We start from the raw sequence: 10891 nt of genomic DNA on the forward strand, positions 1-10891 counted from the left end.
TAGTGAACACTAAAAGGGGATAACTTTTAGCCGCTCCTGTTGGAACGATATTGGGATTTTCAGTATGCTTTGAGAATAAAAAGCAATTCTTTGGCGAGTACAAGAAACCCAGATATAGTCTGCCTTGACTTGGCTGGTCCTACCTATTCAGGAAATAGAAATCACGATGGATATATATTTTTGTTTTAAACTTCCTTTTTTAAGAAGGAAAATGGTATATATATACAATAGCCGGAAATAGCTAGTTTTTGCTGTAAGAAAAAAAAGTGGGAATTTCAAAATTATTCTCTCATTTCCAAGAGTGTGTCTGTATGCATAACTACAAGGTAAATCGCAGCCTAAAGTCAGATGATATTCGATTTTGGTCACCATGACGACCATAAGATTATGGACAAAAAAATCTGCAAAACGATAGGGGCCCCAATTTGCTGAATCACATATCGAGATTTGTTGGCGATTTTCACCGAAACGCCGGCTACCACCGTTTAAACGTTGTTGAAGCGATTCTGGGTGATTCTTGGCGGCAGGATGGCTAAATTTTTCTTTGAGTAAGGAAAATTTGTTTTGCCCTTATGATAATTCTGTTTTCTTAGGAGCATTTTACTAACTGTACCACTTACAGACGAGGCGTTGGTAGCCGAACGGTTAGAGGCGAGAACCGCAAAGCTAAGATGTATTGTTGGTTTAGTAGATTCGATTCCCCCGGTCTAGGCCTTGGATTTTATTTAATGTTTAATATGAGAAATTTATAGTAAAGTATGTTTGGCGGTTATAGGCTAGACCCGCAAAGCTAAGATGTTTTGTTGGTTTAGTGGGTTCGATTCCCTAGTCTAAGCCTTGGATTTTATATAATGGTTAATGTGAGAAATTTATAGTAAAGTATGTTTGGCGGTTATAGGCTAGACCCGCAATGCTAAGATGTATTATTGGTTTAGTGGGTTCGATTCCCTGGTCTAAGCCTTGGATTTTATATAATGGTTAATGTGAGAAATTTATAGTAAAGTATGTTAGGCGGTTAGAGGCGAGACCCGCAATGATAAGATGTATTGTTGGTTTAGTGGGTTCGATTCTCCCGGTCTAGGTCTTGGATTTTATATAATGGTTAATATGAGAAATTTATAGTAAAGTATGTTAGGCGTTTTAGGCTAGATCCGCAAAGCTAAGATGTATTGTTGGTATTAGTGGGTTCGATTCCCCTATTAGTGGGTTTAGGCCTTGAATTTTATTTAATGGTTAATATGAGAAATTTATAGTAAAGTACGTTTGCTAGTCGCCTCCGACCACGACACCTAATTTGCTAGTTGGACGTAAAAAGGGCAATTTACTTTTCTTTACTTTACTACAGACGAGGTGTTGTATCGCGCAAGAACGCTGAAGACGAAGCATAATGGAGAAAAAGAGGCTGGAGATGTGACCGCTTTAAGCCGTATCCAGTATCTTTGCTCCATTTGTTACCATCATCCTACATTACCCTCATTCATTTCAGTCAAACATTATTCAACGTACATTTAGCCGCCCTTGATATTGCCATTTAATACAAAGTCTAGTACAATATAATCCGGCTTTCTGTTCATAATAATAAATAATATTATTATAGATTAGATAATAATACCATGATGCTGGATCCAGGATCTGTGATCTGCGCGCTGGAATCCAGCGTAAGCAGCTAATCTCTTCACTTCGACTTTTCTATTGTTTACAATGAATAGCTTTACAATAGTTTAGATAATATAATACGTTGATATTACTCACTCATTAATCTTTATTTCTTTATCTATTCTTCCTCTTACAAATGTGTGGCTTCATTTTCTGTTTAATGTTCATAGAAATTGTGGTAAGAAAAATTTATAATTTTTCAAAAAAATTGTAGGAGCGGAAGTGCCACTTTACTGTACCAATTTCTGTGTTTGTCGTTTTTAAATTCGAAGTTTTGAGAATATTTCATTACGTGGATTGCGATGCAAAAAAAGGTCTTGTGAGTGAGTTTCAAGGGGACCGAAAAGTAATGGACTTCCGGTGTAATTAATTGAATTTGGCGTGATAGCAAACAAGAGCTTGGTCAACAAAAGTGGAACAAGTTCGAAGTAACTCACGTTGTAATCCATCAACTGGACTTAAATTAATAGAACTTTTTTGATGGCTTCATTTAAATTTTCCGTAAAGAAAATTAATCACTTAAATGTACCATTTAAAAAAGAAAAATTTTCCTAGACTATTCCGTGAAAAACTTTTTTGCTCTTCTTTTTTATTTGACCGTGGAAAATGCTGTTTTTCTTTCTTTTACTTTTTTAGATTTCATCAGATTAAAGGATTATTTGATAAACTCTGTGTAGAGAGAGAGAGAGCCAAGTCCTCCTTAAATGTTTTTCACCTGCGTCACAGCTTTTCTTTTAATGGAGGAAATTTTCTTTATAATCCTTTTTAACCGGAATGCAGTGTCAAAATGATGTCTGTGCTTTTTAGAACATCGATTGAACAGTTTAGATTAATTTTATCCAATGATAATTGTGGAATCCACTTCTTAAATGGTGTAATTTCCGGTTATTAAAATGAAATGATTTTTTTTTTCACTTCCTGTGCTAATGTAACTGAATTTTGGAGAAGGAATTTTTTTTATAGGTATTTTTTTTTCACCATTTTTCACCACCAACGTACTTATATTTTGAGTTTAAATTTCACGATTGCCACATCTTATTATATTAAGGAATTTGCCAAAGTACGTCAACCACTTGATCAGTTTTAATAGGATGAAAAATTAATGCCAGTTTCAGTCATGATAAACTTTATTATGCCGAGCTTTTGGCAATCTTTAAATTGAAAATTTATAATATTGAGGTAATTTTTTTCAAGTAAAAATTAGTTTTCAGAAAATGTAATTACGTAAACAGCGGCATGTTCAAACATGTTTTTTTTTTGGACCAATTTGGTATTTTGCTCAGATCATTGTAAAGGACGTAAAATATTTTTATATTTCCTGATTAAAACGGTCAATTAAAAGTTTAATTACAGTTGCAATTATCTGAGTAAGAGAAAATATTATTTTATTGTTGATTGTTTATTTAATTTATGGAATAATTTTGTTATTTAGTACTTATCAGCTTTAACAAATTTTGAAACAAATAGCAAATAACATTGAAATGTTATTATGGTAATGAAATAACAAAATTACATTAGCTTTTACCTAGTTAAATCTCTCCTTTAAAGACAAATAGTTACCATAGTAACTAGTCTTGTACTACGTGAATTCTTGACTAGTATTAGATAGAGGCAATAATCTAATGATACGCTACAATGCCAGCCTATCGATCAACTTATCTAATTGTAATTTAGTTAACATTAGTTAAGTTTACCAAAAAACAAATTAAAAATTTAAATTCACTTTCAATCGATACATAAAATACAGTATTGAGCCCACAATCCTCATCGGCCAATTGGATTGCAGTGTGTCAAACAAAGCTTTTTACCAATTTGGATAAAAATTATTCCGTATTAGTGTGCTCATTTATGCCCAAATCTATTCATAGATTCAAGAGTATATAATTTATTCATTGGAGAAAGAATAATAATTTAAAAACCAAAAAATCTGACGAAATGTATAATTTAAGTACAAAATTAAGCGCTGGTACTTAAAAAAAGAAGAAGAAGAAGAAGAAATTGTAGCTTAAACTAATGCTTGTTCGTTGCCAAATTGAAAAGCTCTTCCACAAAATTATTTACAGTTCCTGATTGTGCTCACGATTTTAAGATTTTTCTGTGCAGAGACTATCCCATTGAATCTGGGGAATATTAAAAGTAAAGTAAAGTAATCACCTATTTTTTTAGGCAGGGCTTAACGTCCAACTACCAATTAGGTGTCGTGGACGGAGGCGACTAGCAAACATACGTTATTGTAAATTTCTCATATTAATCATTAAATAAAATCTAAGGCCTAGACACTGGGGAATCGAATCCACTAAACCAACAATACACCTTAGCTTTGCGGGTCTAGCCTATAACCGCCTTACTTAAATTACTATAAATTTCTCATATTAACCATTAAATAAAATCTAAGGCCTAGACCGGGAATCGAACCCACTAAACCAGCAATACAGCTTAGCTTTGCGGGTCTAGCCTATGACCCGCCCAACTTACTTTACTATAAATTTCTCATATTAACCATTAAATAAAATCCAAGGCCTAGACCAGGGGGAATCGAACCCACTAAACCAACAATACATCTTAGCATTGCGGGTCTAGCCTATATCTGCCTAACATACTTTACTATAAATTTCTCATATTAACCATTAAATAAAATCCAAGGCCTAGAGACCGGGGAATCGTACCCAGTATCACAATACATATTAGCTTCGCAGGTCTCGCCTCTAACCGCTCGGCTACCGTGGCGCCTTAGGAAAATATTATTTACCTTTCAAAAATGATGCCCAGATTTAGTTTCTTTGAAAGAAATGAAAGAGATAATGATTTCGCACAATTTCATTCAAATTTAATTAAGTTTTTAGTAAAGCAGGCTTCCCCCACTTTATTTTTGGATAAAAATCGACAAAATTATTGAAAATGTAGTTAGATCTACAGTGCTGGATGGTAACACTGATTGTTGTTTAACGAAAATTGTAGTATAAGACGTAAAAAAAATGATTGTAGTTGAATTCTCTAAATCAGTTTCATCCGCCTCTCATGATGGATGAAGATTCGAAACTGGTCTGGGATAAAAATCATCTCCATATAATTATTCTAAATTTTACAGACAAGTAGATTTTTTTTCCCAATTTCTTGTAGATAAATTTTAATGAAATCAACAGCAACAACTGCGCAGCGTTTCCTGTCGGACAAACACCAATCAGAGAGACCAAATAAAACAACAGAAGATGAACATTAAAAAATATAAACTAAAGCAACATTGGTATTTATACAAAAAAGAAAACAGACACAATTATAGTGAAGATTACAAAGTGAGTCGAAATTGTACGTGAAACAATCAGTTATAGAACAAGAGAACATTACGAAAATACCATCCAAGAAGGTTGAAACAAAGTTCTATAGCAGTCAGGTGTGAATAACCTCGCTGAGTATAACCTGAGCAAGACATTTTAGGCGGAAAAACAAAACATCTACTGTTTACTTATTGTAATTTCCCATCTGAATTCCAGTCGCTCGCTACCTGTACGATCGTCACAAAAGAGAGAGCTCCCCCTACCCCGGCCTAAACTCCGAATCACCTGACTGTAATCCAGAATCTTAATGATAAGAAAGAGAAAGAATGATATCTGACAAGTTATTAATGAATATCGTCAGCAATTTTAGTAGATTAATTAATTTTTTACTGTCTCTTTTCTTTTTGCCCCTTCCCGCTACAAATTTCCCCTCCTTCCCACCCCAAAAAAATGGATGAGAAACATTGAGCCAGCGAGGGGTTGACGAAGGGAGGTTCCATTTTCCCAATTAGAAGGTAATGGACAAAGTGGGATGATATTGATTTTTTTAAAGATATGAAAATGATGTTTTTCTTAAAAAAATACATTTTTTGTTTTTCTTTTTATTCTCTCCTTTACCAGCGTTTCCACGGAAACAGTTAATGGAAGATAAAGTGTGAAAGAAAGGAGTTATTAAAAAAAAAGAATGAAATTGATGGCGTAAACATCGTGCTATTAATTGATTCCATCATTAAGGGGGAGTAAAGTGTGATTTTTTTTCAACTTGCACTGTTGATGAGTGAAAATTAGAAAAAAAGTATTTTTCACAACCGAATTTCTTCACTTTTCTTCACCAATTTTTTTTCTTTCTTGCTAGAATGGTAAACTGGAGCTTTTCCGAAATACAATAATAATAATAATAATAATAATAATAACGATAGCCGGGCGGTTTTAGGCTAGACCCGCAAAGCTAAGATGTATTGTTGGTTAGTGGATTCGATTCCCCTGGTCTCTAGGTCTTGGATTTTATTTAATGGTTAATATGAGAAATTTACAGTAAAGTATGTTAGGCGGTTTTAGGCTAGACCCGCAAAGCTAAGATGTATTGTTGGTTAGTGGATTAGATTCCCCTGGTCTCTAGGTCTTGGATTTTATTTAATGGTTAATATGAGAAATTTACAGTAAAGTATGTTAGGCGGTTTTAGGCTAGACCCGCAAAGCTAAGATGTATTGTTGGTTAGTGGATTAGATTCCCCTGGTCTCTAGGTCTTGGATTTTATTTAATGGTTAATATGAGAAATTTACAGTAAAGTATGTTAGGCGGTTTTAGGCTAGACCCGCAAAGCTAAGATGTATTGTTGGTTTAGTGGGTTCGATTTCCCTGGTCTAGGCCTTGGATTTTATTTAATGGTTTAATATGAGAAATTTACAGTAAAGTATGTTAGGCGGTTATAGGCTAGACCCGCAAAGCTAAGATGTATTGTTGGTTTAGTGGGTTCGATTCCCCCGGTCAAGGCTTGGATTTTATTTAATGGTTTAATATGAGAAATTTACAGTAAAGTATGTTAGGCGGTTATAGGCTAGACCCGCAAAGCTAAGATGTATTGTTGGTTTAGTGGGTTCGATTCCCCCGGTCAAGGCTTGGATTTTATTTAATGGTTAATATGAGAAATTTATAGTAAAGTATGTTAGGCGATTATAGGCTAGACCCGCAAAGCTAAGATGTATTGTTGGTTTAGTGGATTCGATTCCCCCTGGTCTAGGCCTTGGATTTTATTTAATGGTTAATATGAGAAATTTATAGTAAAGTATGTTAGGCGATTATAGGCTACACCCGCAAAGCTAACATGTATTGTTGGTTTAGTGGGTTCAATTCCCTGGTGTGTAGGTCTTAGATTTTTATTTAATGGTTAATATGAGTTTATAGTTAAGTATGTTTGCTAGTCGCCTCCGTTTACGACACCTAATTTGGTAGTTGAACGTAAAGCCTGCCTGAAAAAATAGGCAATTACTTTACTTATACTATAATTAATTAATTTGGTAAAGTCGCCGTTTCAATCAATTAATTTTTGTAGACATTTAGAATTCAGTCTCAAATTTAATTAGTTTAGTTAGTGAAAGAGGACAATTAACATTAATGGTACCTTAGAGGTATCCCTCTTTTCCAGAAAACTCCTAATCGGAATTCCCTGAAAAAAAATTACTTTTTTGCGGGGGGCGGTCTCAGGAGCTACAAAACGAATATTTCTGGAGAAAATCTAAAAACGGAAATCTACACGATTACAATAAGCGCCTAGTAGAGTAAAAAAAGGCGCAAAAGTTACAAATTATATGCATTGCACTGTCCTTCCAAAAATACGATAATTTAAAAAACAAAACTTTATCAAACTAGTGAGTGAAAAAAAAAAACACAAGGAAAGGTGCGATAAAATTGCACTTAAATGTGACCTTAGAGAAATTTATCGACGCTAAACATAATTTTAACATTACTCATAATTTTCAAGTTTACCCTACATTAGAAATAGGTTAATGTATTTTAAACATTATTTAATACTATTTCTGTTTTCTGACATTCTGTTGTCATCATCATCATCATGGGCGCTACAACTCATTGCTGTGTCCTGGCCTCCTCAATCAGTCTCGTCCATGATTGTCTCTCTTGTGCAGCCGTCCTCCAATTAGCCACCCGCAGAATGGCTCGACAATCTTCACTAACGCAGTCCTCCCATCGTAGCCTGGGCCTGCCTACCCGCCTAACTCTATCAGGTCGCGCCAGCATCAACTTCTGAGGCAGTTCATCATTGTTCATTCTGGCCACGTTTCCTGCCCATCTAAGCCGACCCATCTTGATCCATTTAACAATATCTATCTCCTTGTAGAGGGTGGCTAACTCTGCGTTCGTCCACCTTCTCCATTCGCCATCGTCGGAACGAACTGGTCCGTAGATGCGTCGGAGGATTTTGCGCTCGAACACTAACAATTTGTTCTGGTGAGACACCATGCTTCTCAGCAGTAGGTAAGGACGGGACGGATTATAGTTTTGTAGAGTAGGCATTTAGTCTTCCTGGAAGCAAAGCGGGTACCTAACTGCCGTTTTAGGCCGAAATAGCACTTATTTGCTGCTACGATCCTACTGGCTATTTCTGCAGAAATATCGTTCTTAGAATTCACCTGGGATCCTAGATAAACGAAGCTATGAACTATTTCAAACTTGTAATGGCCCATGGAGATCGGAGTCTGTGGCCTTCTATTTGAATCCATAACTAAGTACTTTGTCTTGCCCTCGTTAATATTAAGACCCATAATTCGGGCAGAGCGTTCGAGAGCAAGAAATGCTTCTTCTACTGCTCGATAAGACTTTCTGATAATGTCCACATCGTCGGCATACGCTAGAACTTGGACTTATTTATTAAAGACCGAGCCTCCAACCTGGATGCCAGAGTCCCTTATGACTTTTTCTAGTGCTATGTTAAACAACAAGCATGCTAGCGCATCACCTTGCCTCACTCCCCTTCTTGTCGAGAATTCTTCCGAAATACCAGCTTGAACTCTCACTGCGCAGCTAATTTCAGTCATACTAAGTTTGACCAGGCGAATTAATTTGTTCGGCACATTAAGATCTTTCATTGCCTTCTCTGTAGATGCTGTCGTAAGCTGCTTTGGAATCGACGAACAAGTGATGAGTTGGTAGCATTCTGTTGTAAAGAAAGTAAATAAGGTCATGGCAAATTTCCAATTTTGGAAAAATCTGCATTTATGAAAGAAAATTTTTGAACCGGAAATAGCCCAGATTATTGATTTTTCATTTTCCATGTCGTGATTTTCTTCTACCATTTTCTTTATACTTTTGGCCTCACACATTTTTCCTGGAAAATTTGATTATGACCACTTTTAGATGAAATACTGACCACTTCCTGGAAATACGCACGGTCCAGGAATGTGATAATAGAGTATCTGGACAAGTGCCATTCCTACAACGAATCCAAATACCTGTAGTGACCTGCAATCTAGATCCAATTATCGCCATAAACCCGCGCAATCATCCATACAGCATCACAAACATTGCGTATTGATCTTGGAAAAATTATAATTGAAACTTTCACTCCAAATATCTAAGTAATTATGTAAAAAATAATGAAAAATATGAATGAACATTAAAAAAAATAGTTCTCATCCTTTTTAATATGAACACATAGTCTTATTAATTGGATAACCATGTTCTTGAAAATGTATGAGCCTCATGTAACAAGTGAAGGAGAAAGAATCGAGTATCATGGAAGATGGGGTTGATGGTCAAAAATTGCAGGAAAAAGAGTATCGTTGGGGGGGGGGAACAAACAGCTGGTTAAATTAGAGGTTCCCGCCTAGTTTGACTGCAAAGATTGAGTTTTCTGTTGTTTTGTGTTAGTAACAAAGCCAGAGGTGGATTGTACAAGGGTGGTTTGAAAAGTTCTCGGAATCACCGCTAGATGACTGTGCTAGCTGCTGCCCAATGTGTCTTCATAATCGACGATCGAACACAATCTATGCCTATACAGTCAGTTGTCAATTTAGACGCGATTTCATCATCCACTTACATAATTTCAACGAACATCGTAGCTTCTTCGAGTCAAAAGTTATACTAATTGCAAATCTCGATACGCAGCAAAATGATCTCAAAATGGTAGCGCTTCCCCCTCCACCGCGCGTGATGCGTCCCAGTCCTCGCTTATCGTAATGAATTCTTTGACCCGTTAGCTATCCAGTGGTCTAATTTAATTTTGGATGTAGACGACAGATTCGAAACTATAATGCCAAACTGTATCCCCCGATTTTGTTATCATTAGGTTTTTTGGATTGCCACCATGAAGTCAGATATGGATTCAATCCAGTTCAACCACGGCTGCATGTATCAATGATTCAATTCAAGCTTTTAGTTAGTTTGTTCATTTGTCACAACAGAAAATATGTGTTAAACCAATTTATCTCTTTAATTGTTTGTATTTTTTATTACTTTTATTATAAATTGACGCACATTGTAATTACCAAACTTCTGTGTTTGTTAACGATTTTGTTTTACCACAACTGTTCAAATAGAAATTACTATTTAAGGAAAATTGAATTTTACATCTGTTGTTTGTTGTTTTACAAACATTTGTTGTTTTACAAACAACAAATTTAATTTAACCAAAAATTCCAAGTTAGTAAAACTAAACGCAGCTATAAGGGTGTCCCAAATTAGGGATCAATCTTTGTCGGCTCTTATCAAAGCCACTACTGGTGATACAAGTAGTGCAGTTAATGTCCAACAGTGGTTTCTGATCATGTTTCTCATTCTCTGCCATCCTGGTTATAACTTAGAGCTTATTTCGGTTTGGAGAAGCTCTTTTATTTTTTTTCCTTTGAGTTGTTTCAAATCCCTGATCTCAGAGTATAGACCAATTTTAGGAGCTCTGTACAGCATCTTTTACGTCAAAATAGCATACACAGATGTATCTATAAATTGTGGAAAGTGGATGCTTAGGTGATGGTCTTGGATGATTCTTGCCTGATGTTCTAAGCATCTAAACACAGCTTCTTGTACGCTTTCTAGCACAACTATCTTTCATATTAACATACGCACAATATTCTACTCAGCTTAGCCATCATATATGCTATTAATTATCTATTTTGAAACATTCTGCCATCCATTATGGCTGGATCACAACTAGATCGAGATCTAGGCTAAAAGTGTAACCGGAATAAGATCAGGCACTGCCAACGTAATGGCACATTAGTGGTTAGGCTTTTCTGCTTTTCCTCAAGTGTCCTTAATCGGATTTTTTTCCGCCAAAAAAATATTTCGATTGAAATCCATAAAGATAGTATTAAAGATACTGGTACCTCCTTCTTATTTTTCTTGTAAGAGTACCAACTAAAATGTAAAGTAATGTAATCCCTATTTTTTCAGCGGGGGTGTCATAGACGGAGGCGACTAGCAAACATACTTTACTATAAATTTC

At 35.5% G+C, this 10891-nt stretch overlaps 1 protein-coding gene across 4 annotated transcripts in view; it reads right to left on the reverse strand.

Annotated features, from left to right (window-relative positions):
* Positions 1-10891, reverse strand: part of rsh (Rap GTPase activating protein radish) — a 310270-nt gene that overhangs the window by 119870 nt on the left and 179509 nt on the right. The gene's annotated exons all lie outside the window — the stretch shown is intronic.

Source organism: Rhodnius prolixus, unplaced genomic scaffold (assembly GCF_049639745.1).
Source record: "Rhodnius prolixus isolate KJV_2025 unplaced genomic scaffold, Rpr scaffold_3, whole genome shotgun sequence".
NCBI lineage: Eukaryota > Metazoa > Arthropoda > Insecta > Hemiptera > Reduviidae > Rhodnius > Rhodnius prolixus.